The sequence below is a fragment of the Malania oleifera genome, chromosome 3 (assembly GCF_029873635.1).
Source record: "Malania oleifera isolate guangnan ecotype guangnan chromosome 3, ASM2987363v1, whole genome shotgun sequence".
Classification (NCBI taxonomy): Eukaryota; Viridiplantae; Streptophyta; class Magnoliopsida; order Santalales; family Ximeniaceae; genus Malania; species Malania oleifera.
The window spans coordinates 78,288,228-78,312,475 of NC_080419.1; the positions used below are offsets into that span (position 1 = coordinate 78,288,228).

A 24,248-nucleotide genomic window follows, 5' to 3' on the forward strand; every position below is an offset into this window, starting at 1 on the left:
TACTGCATTTCTTGTCCAAACCTCTTCTGCCACTTTCTTTCTAGTGATGCCCTTGGTAATCGATTAACCAGAAAACAAGTCATACTAACTATCTCGACCAAGAAGTTCATTGGTAGCCCTGCATTCAATTTGAGACACCGAGCCCTATCAACAAGAGTCCGGTTCATCTGTTCTGCCACACCATTTTGCTAAGGTGTCTGGCAAAATGTAAAATGCCTCTTGATGTCCTACTCCGCACAAAACTCCATAAACCGAGAATCAACGTACTTGGTCCCATTATCCAACCTTAAGTATTTGATTCTCCTCCTTGTCAGGTTTTCCACTTCATCCCTTCAAATCTTAAACTTGGCAAGCATACTAGATTTTTGACACATGAAGTAAACCCAAACCTTTCGTGAGTAATCATCAATGAAACTAACATAGTACACATGTCCACCCTTTGATGCAACTCTAACTGGACCCCAAACATCTGAATATACATAGTCAAGAATTCCTTTCATCTTGTGAGTAATTGATCTAAATTTTGCCCTATTCTGTTTTCCAAGAACACAAAACCTACAAATTCCAACTGACGCATTTTCAAACCTTTCAACAATTTTCTTTTGTGTAGTTCTTTCATGTCATGTTCCCCCATATGCTCAAGATGCATATGCCACAAGACGGTCTCATCAAATTCGGCATCCACGGCTGCAACTCCACCTACAACGATAGTTCCCTGCAACGTGTAAATATTTCCATTCAGTTTCTACCCTTTCATTACAGTCTTATTACCTTTCCATATTGTCAAAAATCCACCATTGGACTTGAAATTAAAGCCATTACAATCCAAAGTGACAAGAGATATCAAACTCTTTCTTAACTCTGGCATATGTATTACATTACACAATGTTCTTACAGCACCATCAAAAATTTTTATCTTTACATTTCCTATGCCAACAATATTGTAAGAAGCATCATTACCCATAAGAACTGATCCATAATTTACTGACCTATAAGTGCTGAACCACTCCTTGTTTGGAGTCATGTGATAAGAATATGTCGAGTCAAGTATCCAAAAGCCTGTTAGATTATCCAACTTCGCTGAAACTGATAGAACATCACCATCCGCCGAATCCTCTTCTTGAACAACATTCATTAATTTAGAAATCCCCTCATGCTTATCAGCATTTCCCTTCTTCCAATCAGGACACTCCGGTTTCACATGTCCCCTTTTACCGCATTTATAACACCAGATTTCCTTCTTCTTCTTGGATTGATTCCGGGATTTCTGGTTAGACTCATTTTTAAACTTTCCTTTGCCTCACTCATTACAACTCTTTACCACAAGTCCTTCTCCTTCATCATGAATTTTCAACCTTTGATGAAAATTTAACAAAGCACTTATTACCTCTTCCAAATCAAGTGTTTCTTTTCCCCGTGTAAGAGTGGTCACAAGATTTTCATAGGTATGAGTTGAGGGCAAAGAATTTAATAGCATCAAAGTCTTATCATCCTCATCAAACTTCACATCAACTCTCATAAGATCACTTATGATTTGATTAAACGCATTGATGTGTTGATCTAGAGATCCTTTTACCATCTTGAGCCAATACAAACGCTGCTTAAGAAACAAATTTGTTATTGAGGGATTTAGACATGTATCGACTTTCTAAATTTTGCCAGATAGCCGTTGGAGAATCCTCTTCCATCACCCGATAGAGAACTTTGCCAGCCAAATACAAGCGTATTGTCAACGCTACCTTTGCTTTCAAATCTAGCCATGTTGCCTCATCCATTCCTTCTGGTTGAGCATCAAGTAGAGCCTTAGCCATTCCTTGTTGCACAATAATATCTTTCACTCTCCTTTGCCATAAACCAAAGATTTTGGTTCCATTGAATTTGACAATGTCAAATCTTGCAAAAGATGATCCTGATGCCATTACAACAATCTCTCTGATACCAATTTTTTGAGATATGGATCGTATAATGAAATTGCACAGTGGAATCAACAACAAGAAATAAATAACACAACCAATAAGCACAGCAACACAAAGATTTATGTGGTTCGGCAAAGCCTACATCCACAGAAGCAAAAGGCACACAAATTTCACTATGGAAATCACAATGTACACAATACACTTTAATAATGATCACTCTCACTCTCAAAATATACCCAAATGACACATATAGAGTTTCCATGGAGGTTTCCCCCCGTTTGCCCAACCACCCAACGTTCAAAATTCAAAAATTCAGACAAACTGCCGCAGCCTAGGCGCACCTCATCAACGAACATAGGAGTTTCGTCAATGAGACCAAGAAGAACCTTCGTCGATGAATATAAGGCTCTCATCGACGAAGCCAAAAGTATGAAATTTCCTGCTCTCGGTAATTATTTGTTGACAAGCTTCAGAGCCTTCATCGACAAACCTTTGTTGTTCCTTTATCGACGAGTCCTGTTGTGCTGCCCCCTTCATGTTTTTTCTCCTTCCTTCTTTGCTTATCAAAACAGAAGTATAAGAGCCAAAAATAACAAAGAATAAACAAGTGATTGCACTAGTGTTTTGGAGAGTTCTCTCAAAAGTGAACAAATTGAGGCGCAAGAGAGATTAAGAGAGAAAAAAGATATTAGGCATTTATAAAATTGATATCAATAGCTTCTCTAATGGTCTTTGGGCTTAAAAAAAGCATATTTATAGAGATTGGAGTCAAACTAGCTATTTCTACCCATTGAGTCAATTTTTTGTTAAAATTAGTATACCAGTTGTGTAGGCCAGTTGACCAGGCACTAGTCGTTAGAGTGCAAACTTAACCTTTGGAGTCTCTAAAAAGCAAGACCAGTTGATCACTTACTTGGATTGGTCGATTGCTCAAACTGTATACCTAGGCCAATCGGACCTACTTTCAAAGGCAATCAACAGCCTGGGCATTTTGCCTAGACCAATTGACCGCCCTTTCTGGTCGATCAACTGCCATGTAGGGCAAGCCATAACGGTCTTTCTATTATATGTGTTTTTCTTAGTTTATTTTATTTTTTTCTATGACCTTCATATTCTTAGAGATATAAAAATTATAATACAATATAATTAAGAGAAAAAACAACTAAAAAAATGCAAGAAATGAACTCTTCAAGTTCTCTTAATTTTTCAGCTCTAATGAATTGAATTTTTTGAAACATAACTTTAAAATTCATTAGTAAAAGGGCCAAAATGATAAGAAACGAAGAAATTGATGGGCTCTTAACTCAAGAGAGATGAAAAGACTCGTCAAAATTATCAAATGATGTCGAGAATCTATGTGAATAACAAATATTAGTCATGTGTATTTTGAAAATGAAAAATTTGTCACCTAAAGACTACCTAACAAAGTACGTTTTACTTTGTTAAGTAGTATGATTGTATACCAAACACCAACATCTCTTGCCTTCTTTGATTCTTAGAAATTTTAAAAAATTGGTGTATTCATATAATTTTCTTGCTAATTAACGTTTCACATAGGGCATGATTAATTTTACAAAACTTCTCGCTACTCAAGTAATTTAGTCATGTATTAAGCAATGAGGTGGTAGAGGAAACTGGAAAGTGACGATATTTTTATTTTTATTTTTTTGCATTTTTTTTTTCATGGCTCATTGTCACGAGCTAAGCTTGTTCAGGGCATTATGCTTGCCTGTGACCGCTTATCTCGTGTGTCCATCAAGTAAATACTAGTGTAGGGTTATTTTCTGCTAGTAGTGTCTTTGTATGCCAAATAAGGCAGTATGAATCCTCGGTCACATTGATGTTTCCTAGTACTAGGATGATAATTACATAAAAACCTCTTTAGGGGAGGGTGAGTGTTCATCAACAATTGTAAAACTCACTAGCTATTGTCAATGTGTTTAGCCTACTTTCCTCCCTCACTAAACACACCATGTCAACGAAGGTGTTGTTAATGAATTACATTTGCTTCAATGTTTACTTCTTGCTTGCCACAGCTTTCATGAATGCTTACTATTTCCACTGCTATTTGAATGAATGTTAATGAAAGTGTTTCGTGGATGAATGTTGGTAAATGATAGGCTGGCTAGTTAAGCAAGAGTGTTTTAGCTAGCTCCGCACGACCCTTCACAAAGGTGTGAAAATAATCGGATCGTGGCATTTGGTATCAAAGTTAAGTCAGTGACACTTGGTGAGAGCCCAAGGTTGAGTTGCTACGTGAATTCAATTGCCTTCGTTGTTGGATTTGGAAAGTTTCGGTAAGTGACCATGGCACCAAACAATGCTAAGAGGATTAGCGTACTGGAAGCACAGGTTGAGACAACAACCAACACTATGGCCGCGGAGGTGGCCCAGATGAGAGAACTTGCTGATGAAGTGATGGGATCACAAAAACATCAAGTAGGTTTGATAGGCGACATGTCAAAGGACTTTCTCCATACAATTGAAACTTTGTAGTCATGGATGACTGATCTGGATGCAAAGGTGAATCTGATGGTTCTTGCTATGGGGAACTCTAACACTTCGGGAGTTAGCAAGACCAAGGTGCCAGAACCTAGGACGTATGGAGGTGCTCGAGATGCCAAGGAGTTAGAGAACTTGTTGTTTGATGTGGAGCAATACTTTCACGTTGTGAGGATAGCTTCAGAATAGGCAAAGGTGAATACTGTGACCATGTACTTGGTTGGTGATGCCAAACTATGGTGGCGTGCCAAGTACAGAGAAATTAAAAATGGAAGCTGTGTAATCAATAGTTAGGCGGACTTGAAAAGAGAGCTCAAGGCCCAATTCTTTCCTGAAAATGTTGAGTATAATGCAAAGATAAAATTGAGAGACCTCAAGCACACGAGGTCAATCAGGGAATACGTGAAACAATTTTCTGCTTTGATGTTGGATATTCGGGATATGTCAGAGAAGGAAAAGTCGTTCCATTTTCTAGAGGGAATGAAACCGTGGGCAAGAACTGTACTTTATAAGCAAAGAGTTCAAGACTTTTCAACTGCACAAACAGCTACAAAACGCTTGACTGACTATGTTGGTGATGATACTGCTTCGTCCAAACGGTTTTGCGGAGAGGGAAAAAATGGAAAGTCTTAAGAAAGGCAAACCCAAGAGTAGGGGAGCCGAAACTAAATCATCAACCTCAAAGGAAGCTTCATTGTCTCAAGGGTTCAACACACCCAATGGAAAGGGAAAGAGTAAAATTTCAGGTTACTTGTATGGTGGATCTCACAGAGCGAGTGAGTGTCAACACAAGGGATTACTCAATGCCTTACAAGCTCCTGCTTTGGGAAAAGGGGTGGAAAGCGAGGAGGAAGAGGATCATGCCCCGAGGGTGGGCTCAGTGTAACTGGTGAGCGCATTGGAAAATCAGACAAAAATACCAAAAGTTACACAAGAAAAAAGGTTAATGTTTGTGGACTTGAGGATAAATGGGAAGAGTACTCGTGCTATGGTGGATACGGGGGCTACTCATAATTTTGTTTCGCAATTAGAAGCATGAAGACTCAACTTATCCTTAGAGAATGATACAGGATGCATGAAAGCAGTTAACTCTGTAGCACAGCCTACTTTGGGAGTAGCCAAGCAAGTGGTTGTAAAGTTTGGATAGCGGGAAGGTCATGTGAATTTCACAGCGGTGCCATTGGATGACTTTCCAGTCATTCTAGGAATGGAGTTCCTAAGGGGGATGAGGCTAGTGCTAATGCCTTCGGCTGGTTCTCTGTGTCTGATGGGAGATCACTCGTGCATGGTGCAAGTCGTTGCAACAAAAGGAGACTACGGTAAGTCCTTTTCAGCCATACAACTCAATGAAGGATTGGGTCAGGGTGAGCAGACATGTCTAACCACGGTGGTGGTAGACAAAGAAGCAGGCCAAGAGCTGGAGCCTACAACCATCCAAGCAGTGTTGGATAAGGATAAGGAGGTGTTGCCAGATAAGCTACCTCACAATTTGCCTTCACGACGGACTGTGGAGCATGAGATCGAGTTGTTATCAGGAGTGAAACCATCTGCTAAAAGGCCATGTCGGATTGTGCTTATTAAGATAGTAGAGTTGGGGAAAAAGATTGATGATTTGGAAGCGAGATGTTGTTGCCCTTACAAGGCTTAACATCTTATTTTGATGCTAACAAACATATAGAACTTAACATGCTTTGTTTAAGTAATATATTTTCAGGACTCAATGATGAATGCAAGGTTAAAGGATTCATGAAAGCTTGTACTTCAAAGAAGAATGATTATATCAAAGCTTGAGGCATGGATTAAAACTTGAAGATCATAAGAGCATTCATATTAAAGAAAAAGTTTCAAGAATGAAAGCCCAAGTGATCAACATGGAAAGCTTAAAGAAAGATGAAGCAAGTGTAAAGACCTCAAGGAATTCAAGAATTGAAAATTTGAAAGAGTCTATAGGAAATGTCATATAAGTACTTCAAAGAATTTCTATATCGATGCATGAAGCTCTTAGGTTAATTTCTTTGACCTAAATACCTTTTAACATACTTGAAAAATATTTTTATAAGGTCAAAAATTGTTTCAAAAAGGTTAGAATCATTTGTGGAATGAAAAACACCAAAAAAAGGATTTCCTAATTGCTGTCATTTTTTCTATATCTGCATTGAGGTGCATTTTTTGTCTATCAAAGAATCCTTATTCTAAAAGGTATTCAACATGAAAGTTGTATAATTTTCTCTTAACTTTCGGTTGACACCAAGAACACCTAATTTGAAGTTGTATAGAAAATGTTATGAATAAAATACTGAAGTGGGATCGAAGCTGTCAGCCAACTGAACACTGTTCATGGCGGAACAACAGAAGACTGAACCGGACACTTTGGTCGTCTGACCCTCAACCTTGGTCATTTGAAGAATATCTTCAGATGACTAAAGATTAAGTTTAGTCATCTGAAGATTTTTCATAAGGTTGTTTAAAGAGGTTGAACCACCTCAAACGACTGAAGCCGAAAGTTCAAACGTCTGAACATTGTTAACAGTCATTTTTTAAAAAAGTTTTTAGTTTCAAACTTATATTTCTTGTGCTCCAAACTTTCTATAAACTTGGGAAACACTCAAAAACATTTGGGGAAAACGAAATAAACTTGATTACTCATCTATAAATAACCCTCCAAGGCTAAGGATTAATTATACCAAGGAAAGACAGCAAACAAGCTTTCTTGCTCTCAAATCTCCTAATTCTCTCAAAGTTCTCTTGTGCAATCAATTTCCAAGTTTCACTACTGAGATTTGCTATGAATTTATCAATAAAATTATGAGCCTACTCTAAATTCTTTCAACCTAGAAAGATGGCTTACGGTGATATCTTCTTGAGCTTCATATTTCCATATTGTGAATTTGTTTGAAGTATACTAGTTTTAAACTTGTACTAATCAGCTCTTTGTGTGAGCATTCTTTGTACATCTATTTGATTTGTATCTTATAGATTGACGATTCCAATGATTATTTGGATCATTGGCTAAGCAAGGGGATATTACTTAGAGAGGCGGGCTCTAGCCTAGTTAAGGAGTGACTCAACGAGGGGATATCGTTTGGAGAAGGCAGGCTCTAGCCTTAACCAAGGAGTGTTGTAAAGGTATTGTTCCGCCTGTCAAAGGAACATGTTTAATGATTCCTTTAGTGGTTTCCCAAAGGCGAGCATGTGGGCTGGGTATAAGCCGAATCTCGTAAAAATCTCTGTCTCACTCTTCTTTCCCTACTCTTTATTTTCAGTACATATTTAAATTGTGTGGATGGTTTAAATTGAAAATCATATATACTACGTATATTTGGGAATCAAGTAAACTTAAAATTTAATTTTGATTTGGGTTGCGGAAATCGAAAGGGAGTATGTTGGTTAAACCATATCTTGTGGAAACCATATGGGAGTACGTTACTTGGTTAAACATCCCAAAGATAAATTAACTGAGAGTTTATTTGAATTTTGAATATTGGGAAGAGTGTGAATATTGTGTTGGATTTTATATTACATATCATATTAAGCAAATCAATTAATATAAGGCTTCACATCAGTAAACACAAATTATCATCACTACAGGGCTTAATTCAAATTTATATCCAGGGCTGACAACAAAAGCTATATTATGATTGAATAGTTTAAAATTTGATATTGAGTAGTTTGTGTTTATATTTCAAAGAGTGTTTAATCTTGCAAATTTCTATCAATCTAAATTGTGCTACAGGTAACTTGTGCTTGGCAAATCAATTGGTTGTTTGTTTTTCAAATTGTGAATGATTGGCTTGGTTACTTGAATGATTGGTTTGGTTGCTTGGTTGTTTACATAGTTGTGTTGATTGATTGAATTAAAAGAAAAAAGTTCTTGAGTGATTAAAGAATTAAACAAACAAGTCAAGAATTAATTCAAAGAAATAAAAGAAGGTTAAGGATTCTTAAAAGGAATTAAAAGATATTTTTATAATCCAATTCACTCCCCCCCCCCCCCTCTTGGGACTACACCTTACTTTTCAATTGGTATCAGAGTAGGGTTATAGCAAATATTAATTAGTAATTATAAAAAGATCTAAATCGCTAACTTAGGCGTAACTCCCTTTGGAGAGGGACAATCTTTAACTAGGCCACCAATCTTTTGTGGTTTGAACTATACCTTCTGGAAAAAGAGAATGCAAATATATATTCAAACTATGAATTGGAAAGCTTGTGAGGTTGTCATGGAAGGTGACCAAATTCCCACTAAGATAGTTGATAGAAAACAAGTCCCTAAGGAGAAAATTGATATGACAGACTTTGACTATCAGATGCTGCAAGTAAATTCTAGTGCCATGAATGCTCTATATTTTGCTTTATATGCCAATGAATTTAATAGAATAATGGCTTGCAAATCAACTAAGAAGATATAGGACAAATTAGAAGTAACATATAAAGGAACTATAGATGTTAGGGATAATAGGATCGATATGCTTACAAGTGAATATGAAGCCTTTAGGATGAACCCGGATGAATCCATAACTAATATGTTTACTAGATTCACTCACATAATAAATTCTCTAAATGCACTAGGAAAAACCTACACTATTTTTGAGATGATAAGGAAAATTCTTAGAGGGCTGCCAACTATATGGGAACCAAAAGTCACTGCCATAACGGAAAGAAGAAATCTGAAAACCACTTCCTTAGATGAACTTATAGGTTCTCTCCTCACATACGAAATGGCAATAAATAAAAAGAACAGAAAAACCAAAGCTCAAGAATCAATAGCCTTTAAAGCTTTAAAAGAAAACTCAAGTAGTGAAATGGATGAAGATGAAAAAGCCTTCATATCTAAAAAGTTAGCAAGGATACTAAGAAAGATAAACAAATTTAAAAGAAGAAACCAAGACTCCGAATTAGATGAAGAAGGAGAATAAATTAGCAAAAAGAAATCTAAAAGTAAAACTCCTACAAGCTATAATTGCAATAAAGTTGAACATTTAAAATCGGAATATCCTCTACTTAAGAAAGAGTCTAAGAAGAAAAAGAAAAAGGCTATGAAAGCCACTACTTGGGATAGTACAAGTAGTTCAGAAAATGAATCAAGTGACCAAGAGGTTATTTATACCTGTTTTATGGCTTGGGACGATGAGGAAAGCATCCCATCTAAGGCTTTAAATAATTCTTGTAGTGATGAATCCGATGGTGAGTGTATTCCATCTTATGATAAATTACAAAATGATTTATTCAAAGTCTATAAGATGCTAATCAAAGTAACTAAACAAAATACTTCATTGAAAATAAGAATGAAGGATTGATGAAAGAGTTAGAAGCAATTAAACTGCTGAAAGAGAAAAGGATTCAAGACTCAAGAAAATTGAAAGTAAGAATGAAGCTATAATAAAGGAGTTAGAATCCAAAAATCTTACTGAAAAGGAAAAAGACTTGAAAATCAAAGAATCAGAATGCAAGAATGAAAAAATGATGGAAGACCTTTGATCCCTATCCTCTAGGGTATATGATAAAGATATATATATATATATATATATATATATATATATATATATATTTCTGAATTAAAGGATAAAATCAGAAAATTATCTCTAGAATTAGAGAAATCACAAAAGAAGGTTGATGACAAGAAAGATAAAGAAACAAATGATCTCAAGAATCAAATTGAAGATAAAGAAAGGATCATTTATGACTTTACAAAAGGAAAAACAAACTTTGACAAAATGGTATGCTCCCAAAGAATGTCTCTAAACAAAGAAGGTATTGGATTTAATGGAATTGAAAATAAAAAGAAAAGAAATCTTTACTTGGGTTATTTCTCAAAAGCCTCCAAAGATAATGCAAGCACATCCTTTAATGCTTACACTAACATCATATGCTATCAATGTAAGAAAAATGGGCATATAAAGTTTGAATGTCCATTTAAGAGAAAGGATGTAAAAACTAAACAAGTATGGAAAATTAAGGAAACATCCCTTGTAAAACCAACCGGACCCAAGAAAGTTTGGGTACCAAAATGAAAGACTAGTTCATAAATGAAAAACTCCATGGATTAAGTCATTCCCCTTTAAAAATTAAGAAAGTAACTTAATTCATGATCAATGAATGAACTAGTTGAAATAGAAAAACTTAAAGATGAGTTTAGTAGTTTATTATAACAAATTCAAAATGGCATTGTTGGCAAACATCATAAGAGGATTTTAACAAGGCTTAACTTAAGAAAATATCAAATTGAGCTTATCACATAAGTACCTTGATTAAGAAAAAGATACTTGAGTATGAAATCTATATGCCACATGCTTACATGCATATATGATATGGTATATGCTACATGTGTATAACTTTGCTTGTCTTGACTTGTATTGAAAATTCATGGCTCACTATGTTGCAAATTTGAGCATGAGATTTTTTAGCATAAGCATGAATTCTAATATGAAATTAATTCTTAACCATGCATGCTATTAATGAATCACATGGATAAACTTACTGCTTTATATATTGATATCTATGAGTTATGAAAGATATAATGGTTATATTGGTATCCATGAGCTGTGCATAATGTGAATACGACTTTGATATCTATAAATTACTTTGGTATCCATGAATATTTTTGGTTTCACATTCTAAAAGTTTTAATTGGTATCACAATTTTTTTTTTAAAAAAGGCTCATTTGGCATCACAATCTAAAAGATCAATTGGTATTTTTTAAGCATGACAAGAGAAATTATATCTATGAGCATGATATGACATTGATGATATGAGCATAATATTGATATTTGATACATAATGTGAATCAATTTTTTGAAATATAAGATGAAAAAAAAATTGATAACAAAATTAAATGTATTGAATTCAGGGGGAGTGTTATAACTTATTGCTCATATTATGATTATTTCCCTATTAATCAAATTCTCAATTGGTATTAAAGTTAATAAAAATTTTAAATTGATATCATAAATTCTATTTTAAATTGGAATCATAAAATCAACAATTGGTATTGAGTGTGTTCATATGTTGGATATGCAATGTTTGATGATATGCTTAGAATATGATTTTATTTTAACTTAATCATTTTTTTTTTCTCTTTTTGATTGATATCAAAAGGGGGAAAAGTGTTAAGCAAAAATTGGGCATGGGATTGCAAAAATTGAACATGAACATAATATATCAAAATTAGGAGAAGTACTTGACGTTGATTGATAAACTTGAGCTTGAATAAAGTGATGAGCATGATTGTAAAATGAAGTGATGAGCATGATTATAAAAGAGTTTTTGAAATTAATATTGATCTTACAAATATTGTTAAGATGATGCTTATTGAAAGGGGAAGTCTTTTTAAGGCTCACTCCAATTTTTGCTTCTTGTTTGTCATCATCAAAAAGGGGGAGATTGTTGGTCTTACAAGGCTTAACATCTTATTTTGATGCTAACAAAAAAATAAAACTTAATATGCTTTATTTAAGTGATGTATTTTTAGGACTCAATGATGAATGCAAGGTTAAAGAATTCATGAAAGCTTATACTTCAAAGAAGAATGATTATATCAAAACTTGAGGCATGAATTAAAACTTGAAGATAATGAGAGCATTGATATTAAAAAAAAAAAAAGCTTCAAGAATGAAAGCCCAAGTGATCAACATAGAAAGTTCAAAGAAAGATGAAGCAAGCATAAAGACCTCAAGGAATTCAAGAATTGAAAATTTGAAAGAGTTTATAGAAAATGTCATGTAAGTTCTTCAAAGAATTTCAATATGGATGCATGAAACTCTTAGGTTAATTTCTTGAACCTAGATACCTTTTAATATACTTGGAAAATATTTTTATAAGGTCAAAAATTGTTTCAAAAAGGTTAAAATTATTTTTGGAATGAATAACACCAAAAAGAGGATTTCCCAATTGCTGTCATTTTTTCTACATTCGCATTGAGGTGCATTTTTATCTATCAAAGAATCCTTATTTTAAAAAGTGTTCAACATGAAAGTTGTAGATTTTTTTTCTTAGCTTTTTTTTGAGACCAAGAACACCTAATTTGGAGTTGTATAGAAAACGTTATGACTAAATACTGAAGTGGGGTCGAAGTTGTCAGCCAACTGAATACTGTTCACGGCGGAACATCAAAAGACTGAACCGGACACTTCGGTTGTCTGGCCCTCAACCTCGATCATCTGAAGAATATCTTTATAAGACTAAAGATTAAGTTTAGTCATCTGAAGATTTTGCTGAAGGTTTTTTAAAGAGGCAGAACCACCTCAGACGACTGAACCCGAAAGTTCAAACGTCTGAACACTATTAACGGTCATTTTTTAAAAAAGTTTTTAGTTTCAAACTTATATTTCTTGTGCTCCAAATTTTCTATAAACTTGGGAAACACTCAAAGACACTTGAGGAACACGAAATAGACTTGATTACTCATCTATAAATAACCCCCCAAGGCTAAGGATAAATTACACCAAGAAAATACAGCAAACAAGATTTCTTGCTCTCAAATCTCCCAATTCTCTCAAAGCTCTCTTGTGCAATCAATTTTCAAGTTTCACTACTAAGATTTGCTATGAATTTTTCAAGAAAATTCTGAGCCTACTCTAAATTCTTTCAACCTAGAAAGAAGGCTTACGATGATATCTTCTTAAGCTTTATATTTTCGTATTGTGAATTTGTTTGGAGTATATTAATTTTTAACTTGTACTGATCAACTCTTTGTGTGAGCATTCTTTGTACATCTATTTGATTTGTATCTTGTAGATTGACAATTCCAAGGACTGTTTGGATTGTTGGCTAAGCAAGGGGATATTGCTTAGAGAGCCAAGCTCTAGCCTAGTTAAGGAGTGACCGGACGAGAGGATATTGTTTGGAGAAGGCGGGTTCTAACCTTAACCAAGGAGTGTCGTAAAGGTATTGTTCTGCCCATCAAAAGAACAGGTTTATTGAGTCCTTTGGTGATTTTCCAAAGGCGAGGACGTAGGCTGGGTATAAGCCAAACCTCGTAAAAATCTTAGTCTCACTCTTTCTTTCCCTACTCTTTATTTTTAGTACATATATAAATTGTGTGGATTGTTTAAATTGAAAATCATATATACTACGTATATTTGGGAATCAAGTAAACTTAAAGTTTAATTTTGATTTGGGTTGCGGGAACCGAAAGGGAGTACGTTGGTTAAACCATATCTTGCGGAAACCATACGGGAGTACGTTACTTGGTTAAACATCCCGAAGATAAATTAACTGAGAGTTTATTTGAATTTTGAATATTGGGAAGAGTGTGAATATTGTGTTGGATTTTATATTACATATCATATTAAGAAAATCAATTAATACAAGGCTTCACATCAGCAAACACAAATTATCATTCACTACAGGGGTTAATTCAAATTTATATCCAGGGCTGACAACAAAAGCTATATTATGATTGAATAGTTTAAAATTTGATTTTGAGTAGTTTGTGTTTATATTTCAAAGAGTGTTGAATCTTGCAAATTTCCAACACTCTAAATTGTGCTGCAGGTGACTTATGCTTGGCAAATCATTTGGTTTTTTGTTTTTTAAATTATGGATGATTGGCTTGGTTACTTGAATGATTGGTTTGGTTGCTTGGTTGTTTACATAGTTGTGTTGATTGATTGAATTAAAAGAACAAAGTTCTTGAGTGATTAAAGAATTAAACAAACAAGTCAAGAATTAGTTCAAAAAAATAAAAGAAGGTTAAGGATTCTTAAAAGGAATTAAAAGAAATTTTTATAATCCAATTCACCCCTCCCCCCCCCCCCCTTCTTGGGACTACACCTTACTTTTCAGATGTGTTCACCCTTCCAAAGCATTGTTGGGAGCATCGGTGTTGTTTCAATGGAAACATGAAGAGCCTCTACGGAAGGTGTTCGACAGGCTGAGGGGAAACAGTCTGTATGTGAAGAAAAGGAAGGTCTCTTTTGCTCAGTGGAGCAAAAAATCCTTGGTTAAGTGGTTGAACAAGGTCGTATCCAGAGGGGTATGGAGAAGGTAAGGATGATTCAAGAACGAAAGATCCCCACGACAATGAAGGAGTTGCGTTCCTTTCCTAGCCTTACTAGATACTGCAGGAAGTTCTTTGAGGGATATTTGCAGAGAATGACTCCAATGACAGGACTAATGGGGAGGTATTATTGGCCGCACACACGAGATGATGTGGTTGATTATACCAAAACTTGTCTCACTTGCAACCAAGACAAGGGGGAGCGGAAGAAGTATGGTACAGGGCCGCACCAAAGTATTGTTCGGCAAAGGAGACGATACAATTGTTCCTTATGAAACATTGGGGTGTTCCCCAAGTTATTATTTGTGACTGAGATTTAATGTTCACTGACAACTTCTTGACAGAGTTTTTCAGGATATTCAGGTCATATCTTGACATCTCTTCGAGTTCTCACCGACAGACATACAGACAGATGAAGAGATTCAGAGAGCTTCTAGATGAGTACTTGTGCCATTTTGTCAACAACAACCAGAAGAATGGTGTGCAACTACTTGATGTGGTTCCATTCCGTGGCAACACCCAAAGGCGCTCAACAACCAACAAGAGTCCTTTTGAGCTTGTTACAGGCGAGCTACCACTGTTACTTCCCACAGTGAGTGAGCCATATAGACAAAAAATTCCCAGGGCATACATCTTCACCAATGAAGGGAGATAGAATGTAGAGTTTGTCCGAGCCTATCTAGAGAAAGCTTCTAAGCAGATGAAGAAGTGGGCAGATAAGGGGAGAAGATCGCAGTTTCATGTCAGCTACCTCAAGCCATTCAACGCTGACACCAATTACCTGAGCAAAAGTCAGTCCAACAGAGCAGAGTTGAAGACAGTGCAACCTGATAGACATGATGTTGAAGAGATCCTTGTAGACAGAAAGTTCATATCCTTAAGGAAGAAGCGGCAGAAGTTCCTAGTGAAGTGGAAATGCCTTGATGACAAAGAAATCAGTTGGATTTTTACGAAAGATATGCAACCGCTCGTGGACACAGTTCAAGAGTACCTACCGCCAAAATCTACGAGGACGTCGACCGCATAAATGGAGGACAATGTCACGAGCTAAGCTTGTTCAAGGCATTATGCTTTCCTGTGACTGCTTATCTCGTGCGTCTGGGATGGGTTTCTATCATGTAAATACTAGTGTAGGGTTATTTTCGGCTAGTAGTGTCTTTGTATGTCAAATAAGGCAGTATGACTCCTCGGTCATTTTGATGTTTCCTAGTGCTAGGATGATAATTACATAAAAACCTCTTTAGGGGAGGGTGAGTGTTCATCAATCATTGTAAAACTCACTAGCTATTGTCAACGTGTTTAGCCTACTTGCCTCCCTCGCTAAACACACCATGTCAACGGAGTTGTTGTTAATGAATTACGTTTGCTTTAATGTTTACTGCTTGCTTGCCACAGCTTTCATGAATGCTTACTATTTTCGCTGTTATTTGAATGAATGGTAATGAAAGTGCTTCGTGGATGAATGTTGGTAAACGATAAGCTAACTAGTTAAGCAAGAGTGCTTTAGCTAGCGTCGCACGCCCTTCACAAGGGTGTGAAGATAGTCGGACCGTGACACTCATGCATGTCTATCAGCACAGTAAGAATTTGTGGTATAAGAAATATTACTAAGCCCATTTTTCTTTGTTTCTTTTAATTTTCATGGTTTATAAAAATGGGGGGAATTCTTTCTCGAAAAAGTACCAAATAATTAGATTAAATTTTTATTTATTAAGTAATTATTGTCATTTGGAGGCTATGAAATATAGTAGTGATTGTTGGCTTGGTCCTACCCATGTGGTGGGATCCAACTAATACAAATGATAAACAAAGTAAAAATAAAATAAAATGGAAGGAAGAAGGGTGTTGGAAGTTGACTCTTGCATAGGGCATAAAATGTTGGTTGTCATACCACATTTGCTTTCAATACTAATTATTAGTCTCGATTAATGGCAAGCTTGATTAACAATTTGAAACATGGCGATTTCTTCTTTGATGATTCCTTGATTTATGTGTATAACTTAACTTTCCAAGTATGCAGGCGTATTTTCAAAGTCATGCATTGATTTCGGGGACAATTGTCCTGATTGTTGTGGCATGATCATTTATTGAGTGGTTGGACATTATATACATGTAGTGTCTAGAAAAAGAGTGGGTTTCATTGCCATTTGATGTGTAAGATGGAGTAGAGTGGGAGTTTAAGTTCGTGAGAGAATGAATTGTAAAAGGAGTTTACCTTGGATTCTTCCTCCTATACAAATTATCTTTTCTTAGGTTAGAAAAGGAATGTAGATTTTCACAATTGTGGGGAGAGGAGTGGTACTCTCTTGTATTTTTTTTCTACACCTTGATAGTATTAAATTCTTGCTAGAGTGCCCATGGACATATGCCTAGTGTTGAACCACATAAATTTCTTGTACTCTTTTATTTATTGTAATTTTGTTATCTCTTTATCAATTGTGATGTGTGTGGTTCTTGTGACCCAACTAAGCGGTATCAAAGCTATGGTTTTTATTGGTGAGCAATTTGACAAATTTCTAAAAGGAAAATGATGGAGAAGGTTGCAAGCAATCAAATCGAGGTGGAGAAATTTGATAGAAAAAAGACTTTTGAACTATGGAAGTTTAAGGTTCATGATGTGTCAACACATCTTAGGAAACACAAAGACTTTCTTGGGAAGGAGAAAAAAGCTAGAAAATATGTCCAATGATGATCGGGAAGAAATGGGCATGTAGCGGTTCCTAAAATCTATTAATATCGAATGATATCTTGTTCAACGTTAAAAGTGAGAAAGAAGGAAGCGAGGGATAATAATACAAAGTTCTTTCATGCATTTGTGAACCAAAAGAGGAAGAAGGCTAAGATTCATTCATTGAAACTTCCGAACGGAGATGTGTTGGATTCTATGGAGGCTGTTCATGAGGGTGTAGTAAGATATGTTCAAACTTTCTTAACAGGTGCAGGACCTAGTCGAACAGCTTACCTTGATGATATTATATCTCCTATGATTTTTGAAGAAGAGAATATTGCTCTTTGTCGTACTCCGTCCAAGCTGGAGGTAAGGGATACTATTCTTTCTATCCCAAGAAATAGTAGCCTAGGTCTGAATGGTTTTGGTTCAGCTTTTTTCCATGATTATTGGGATATTGTAAAAGAAGAGTTAATCGATGCAGCTAGAGATTTTTTTTGCTGGGTCTCCTCTTCCTAGATTTTATTCTGCATCTTACATTATTCTAATCCCAAAAGTTCAGAATCCCCAAAGTTTTGACAAGTTCAGGCCTATTAGTCTTTGTAGTGTTATTTACAAAAATTTTTCAAAAATTATTGTTACAAGGATGAGAGGTTTATTGTCTACATTGATTTCTCCGGAGCAGAGAGTTTTCATTTCCGGTAGAAGTATATTTGAAAATATTACATTGGCACAATAAATGGTTCATTCTCTGCATAAGAAGTCTAATGGTGGAAATGTAATAATCAAAGTAGACATGGCTAGGGCTTATGATAGGGTCGATTGGGATTTTTTTAACTTGGTTCTGAAAAACTTTGGATTTTCTCAAAAAATTTGTGCTTTAGTGGCGGAATGTGTTTCCTCTCCTTGGTTCTCCATTATGATGAATAACACTTATAAGGGTTTCTTTAAACCTTCTTATTATCTATTTATTATTTTACAAGAAGTTCTTTCTTGGCTTCTAAAGAAAATTTTTATGGAGAATAAGATTGGGGCTTGCTATCATCCTCGTGGGGCGCATTTGGTATCTCACCTACTCTATGCAGATGACATTCTTATTTTTGTCAATGGTAAGAGAAGTTCCATTCGAATGTTTATCAAGACTCTTAAAAAATATGAGGATTGGTTTGACCAAATGATAAATAAAGACAAGTCAAGTATTTTTTTTGTCAAAGAGAATTGCTTATGCTCGGAAGCGATCCTTGTTAAGGATGACTAGCTTTGCGGAAGGAGGATTTCCTGCTACATACTTAGGTGTTCCTTTGGTATCGATTCGTCTTATGACCCGTTTTTTAGAGCCTCTAGTTGATAAATTGAGAAAAGAGAAAGCAGATTGAAAATTTAAACTTTTATCTCAAGGGGGCCGCTTAGTTTTAAATAAGCATGTATTATCATCAATGGGGGTTCATCAATTAGCGGCAATTGACATTCCTAAATTGTCTTCACAAAGTTAAATTCTATGTTATCGATTTCTTTTTGGAGTGGAGTAAAGGATAAAAGAAAAAGGAAATGGTGTTCCTAGCCTTTTGTTAGGGTGGTTTGGGTATTAGGGATTTTGCGGAAGAAAAAAATCATTGCATATGAAGTTTGTGTGGAGATTGTTAACTACGAATAATCTGTGGACTCAATTCTTTAAAGCCAAGTATTTGAATAATTGACACCACTTGAGAGAAATAAAGCCAGATAAAGGAACCAGATTTTGGAGATCAATTGCTCGTGTGATACCTAAAGTATTAGAGCATGTTCGTGTTCAAATTAAAGAAGGATCGGCCTCTTTCTGGTTTGATCGATGGTTAGCCTCCAGTCCCCTTTGTGCTAAGATTCAGGAAATCAGAAACCATAAGTTACGAACACGAGATTGTTGGGATAGAGATGGATGGAATGTTGATTTATTGGTGGATCTGTTGGGTGAATAACAGGCTGAGGAAGTAATGAACTCTGTTATTTCTTGCAAGGAGGGTTCAGATACAGTGATTTGGGAACCTTCAACAGATGGAAAATTTACCACGGCAAGTGCTTGGGAAATTATAAGGGAGCGTAAAGAGGAATTCTTAGTTTCAAAATGGATCTAGCATCCTATATTGCTAAAACGGGTGTCAATTTGTATGTGAAAGTCTTGGTTTGCTAGTCTTCCGGTTGATACTCGTATTCAAGAAGCAGGTGTTCAGATGGCCTTTCGGTGTGATTGTTGTTTAAATGCCAAGATTGAATCTCTAGACCATGTGTTTTGTACAGGATCTTTTGCTCAAGAAGTATGGAAACAAGCAACGGTGGTGTTGGGTGTTAGTTGTATGGCAACAAATACATGGAAAGGCAGAGTTAATTTCTGGTTTAATTGTGAAAGATAGGTCTCACAGTTAGGCATTTTGGTAGGTCTCATACCTAGTCTCATCATTTGGAGACTTTGGACTCGTCAATGTAGAGTCAGGATGAAATCAATTCATGATTCAATGAGAACTGTGTGGCTTAATATTAATTATTGGCTGAGATCCATTTCGAACAAGTTAACTAAATGTGCACCTACTTCTTTTACGGATATTGCAATCCTTCGTGCTTTGGATATTCAAGTAAAAAATGTGAGGGTTCGTCTTCCTCATGTAGTCAGATGGTGTAAACCTGGAATAGGTTGGGTTAAGTTGAATGTGGATGGAAGCTATAGAGGTAACCCAGATAATTGTGGTGGTGAAGGTATAATAAGAGATGAAAGAGGATTATTTAAAGCATCTTTTTCCTCATTACTGGGTTATGGAACCAATAATATGGTTGAATTGAAAGCGATTATTATAGGAATTAGTCTGTGCAAAGATCTTGGATTTGATCTAGTGAAGATTGTCTGTGACTCTGCTTTGTTGGTTCAATGGATTAATTCTGGGAAGTGTTCGGCTTGAGACTTATGGGAATTGTGGGAAGAGTTTGTGTTAGCATTGAGAGGCATACATTACAAAGTGAAACATGTTTACAGGGAGGTAAATCAAAGTGTGGATTTCTTTTCCAAGCAGAGTGAATCTGGTATATCTCGATCATATAGTTGTCAAGATGAGCTTCCACACAAAGTCAAGGGAATGATTCGATTGGATTTGTTGGGATTTCCTTCCTTGCGCTCGTGATGCTTTGTGCTGGTATTTGTGAAGATTGTAGTGGTTGGTTTATTCCTCAAGATCATCCGGAGTTTTGTTTATTTTCCACTTATAGTTGTTTAGTTCTTATTTATTTGTTTGGTTGTCGGTCATTGGTTTATTGATTTTGAATAAGTTGGTTAAGTCAGTTTTACATTCTTGGGGTTTGATTTTATTTTCCCCAAGTCTCAAGCTTAGAACCACGGTATTCATCTGCTATAAGTGAGAGGTTTTCTAATAAAGATAGGAGGTGCTACCCTCTTTTTCCAAAAAAAACAAAAGAAAAAAAGAAAAAAAAAAGATGACTTTGAATTCGTGGGAAAGATTGGAAAGCTTGTCTCAAGTTAAATCTCTCTTCAACCAAATTCTTCTAAAATATGAAGCTTCATCCTTTGAAAAATTTTGGGTCACTTGGATGCATTTTATCACTTTCTAGGCCAATTGGAGAGCATTAGAGTGATGTTGAAAGATGAAGACACGTGGTGACTTTTCTTTTTTACTATTGATAGTTATGACGGTTTAGTCATGAAATTTAGTTACTCCAAGGAAAATCTCAAATTGGATTATGTGACAACCGTATTGTTGGCCAATGAACTTTGAAGGAGTGCCAACCATAAAAAGCTTTAGGTTTAGTGGAAATTAAGTTCTTATTACTAAAGGCCTATCAAGTGAACAAAGAACATCATCAAGGAGCCATTCAAATACCTAGAATAGTAGACTTGTTTGTTGGGATTGTGGAAAGAAAGGGCATGTGAAGAAGGAATGCCGAAATAAGAAGAATCTAGACAACAAACATAGGGGTGAAGCAAATCAAGTAGGAGAGTCCATTGTTTTTTGGTGGTGGTGAAACATTTGCTAGTAAGAGCTCTAATACATATGAAAAAAAGGATTATTGAAAATGGTGCAATTCATCTTGTGTTCACATAAATCATAGTTTCAAACCTATGATTTATGTGAGGGTAGTTATGTGACAATGGGAACAACTTAAAAATTAAGGTGGCAGAAGTTTGTTGTGTCCAAATTAAAATGTATGATGGAATTATGAGAACTCTTGGAAATGTAATGCATGTATCAGATTTGAAAAAAAAAATTGATTTTGCTTTCAGAATTAGATTCGAGAGGGTATAGGCTCACCAGTTAAGGTGGGTATTTAAAATTTCAAAAGGTGCACTTGTGATGATGAAGGGATCTCGAGAAGGAAACTTGTACAAGTTAATAGGCACCACATTAATGAAAAATATGGGTGGTTTGGGTGCATGGAAAAGAATGTTCTCCCCAAGGAAGGGAAAGGTGGTGGAGCCTTACAAACCAAAAGTTACTTCGGGAAAAAGGTGACTGTTGTAATATGCGACTCATATATTGAGTGGAATGCATGTACAAAAAGGAAACATGGTAGAAAACAAGAATGATGCTTTGCAAGATCAAACCGTTGACAATTTTACTAAAACCATCTATGGTTTTTCCAAGTGTAGAAAAAAAGTCGATTGTTTTTGTCTTGTTACATCAACTATTTGGTCTCAGCTTCAAGTCGTCGATGTTAGTTTGAAACCATCGACAATTTTGCTCGATTATTTAGTGCTGGTTTTCAAATTTTGAATTGATAAATTGTATAGGTTGAGTTTCAAGGGGAAACCCTCCGAGAGGGTTATATATATATGTTGTATGATGCAACTCTTATGTCTTGACAAAATATAGTTATAAATCATCGTTTGCTCTCGTAGAGGTAGGTATTGTCAAACCACGTAATTCTTTGTGACATTGTTTTATTTCTTTCATGTAATCTGTGTGATTATATTTTCTGTATATTTCACTGTGGTTGTTGCATTGTAAAATCATTTGTTTCCGTTGCGCATTCATTTGCGCAACAATGATTGTATTTCCAATAGAGAAGGGCAAGCCACATTAGTCTTCTCTATGTTTCAAATCAAGGTTAATTTGATGGTTCGATATTTGGCAAGTGGAGAATTTATCAAGGTGGAGCATTTAAGATCAGGAATGGCACCATATGTATGTGAGGTAGAGATTTGTTGGGTTGGTCTTGCCCATGTGGTGGGATCCAACTAACACATATACTCGGGTTATGTATAAATTGGACTCATTAATCAATCCACATACATATTGAATCCAATCCTTTGGGTTAAGTTGATTCAATTAAGGTGCATTAAGCGGGTTCTGCGAGTCTTTGAACAACACTAGATCTATAATTTTAAAAGATTATTTTTAGTGGTGATAGTTTTATGATACTTGTGTCCAAAGATGTAAAACATTCCTTTTAATAAAGATCCTATTATAGTCCTAAATCGAATGTGTATTAGGGAAATCTTGAACTCATAAGAATGATTTGAACTCCAAGTAAAACATCTTTTATAGGATAAAATGGTAAGACTTGTGAACCAAATAAAATATTCTTGTATGCATCATATTGGCAAGAATGTTACTTCATGAAAATATTTTTGAATTCACAAACCAAACAACACACCCTGACATGATCATTTTATGTATATTTCTTTCAAAAAAAAATTATAATGCAAACCAAACAAATATGCCAATAAGACAAACATCTCATTTTTAAAAATGTTCATTGCTTAAATAATTTTTTGTTTTTTTTTTTTTTTTTTCAATTCCACAAACCAACCGCCTTGTAAGTCTAAATTTCAGGCTTCAGGCACCAATTTTTTTTTTACCATACGCCCTGAAGCCAGCTGTTGTTAACCGTGAGGTCAATCTCAACAGAAGTGAAGAATCTATCACAAGGTGAGAGCACATCAAACCCTAGCAGTTCAGCTTAAGAAAATGGGAAATCCCTTGCTAACTTTTTTTTCTCCTTTTTTTCTGAAAAGATGATCCACACAAGTTCAGGAAATGAATGATTAATGGTGATTTTGCACTCCCTCACTAATTTTTTTTTCCCCCTTTTTGCTGAAAGGATAAATCCAGAGTCATGAAATGGTTAATGGTGATTTTGCTTTCATTGCAAATGAAACTGCATGCATTAAGATATTTCAGTTCATTAATGCATTTCACAATCAAGAAATTGTTAGTTTTATATATGATTCGTATTTCACAATCAAGAAACCCTTTAAACTCTCTCTCTCTCTCTCTCTCTCTCTCTCTCTCTTAAATAAAAATTATCTTTTTAATACTTATGTTCAATGTATGGTTCGCAATTATCAATAAGCACGTAGAAACTCACCTAATCACATGGTATGCTGCCTGATCAGACGCCCTCTCTTCTCTGCAGTGCCTAAATCAAGTAATCAACTCTCTTTAACTGGACTTTACTCTTTCATGGAGAAATACAGAAGCAAAGCCAATGGATGCCATCACCTGCACAACCAGGTTAAATGACTTAATCTAGAAAACACAGCAAGCGGCTAATGGTCTGGGCATACAACCTAGAAATTTCAAGGCTAAATACCACCCACATGACCAGCACATTGGTGACAGATCTATTCGTGCAATTTGCACACAAATTTTATCAGACTCAATTCCCCAATTCATAGTAAATATATCTTTTGTACTGTACCTTCTATGCTGCAATTGTCCAGAAATATTTTGTATAAGACTGACCAAAGTACAGTAAATAGTGATATGGAACAGATAATGACAGCAGCAGGAAATATGTAACCATAAGAATGCACTTCAGAATCAACAGGTCAGCAAGAGAATTGATGTATAGCTCAGCAAACTGATACCGTTATTTCACTCAGTATAAGACGCAGCTGGTTTCCATTTAGACTTCTTGCTCCATTTTATCAGGGCATATCAGATATCCAACATTCTTCCTCCTTTATTGAATATTTCCACATCAAAGGCGGTCTAGAAAAAATGAAAGGGGTAATCATTCCTATGCTTATCCTTCACCAGTTTCATGGGAGAATAATTCCTGTGAAAAATAGTCATATTAGGAAATTTCATAATAAAACATTAGTGCACTGTAAACCAAATCACCATCAACATTCAAAGAATAAACAACATAAAATCCGATTTTTAATGTTTAGCATGAGAT

At 35.5% G+C, this 24,248-nt stretch overlaps 1 protein-coding gene across 13 annotated transcripts in view; it reads right to left on the reverse strand.

Annotated features, from left to right (window-relative positions):
* Positions 1-23,253: 23,253 nt before the first annotated feature.
* LOC131150442 (casein kinase 1-like protein 3) overlaps positions 23,254-24,248 on the reverse strand; it is a 50,061-nt gene continuing 49,066 nt past the window's right edge. For 12 of the 13 annotated variants that reach the window (XR_009135541.1, XR_009135537.1, XR_009135536.1 and 9 more), the window contains 2 exons: positions 23,935-24,125; positions 23,254-23,566 (listed from right to left, as the gene is read on the reverse strand). The gene's annotated coding sequence lies outside the window, so the exon portion shown is untranslated. Of the gene's footprint in view, positions 24,126-24,248 lie in introns of all 13 variants that reach the window. The other variant, XR_009135539.1, reaches the window with a different exon arrangement.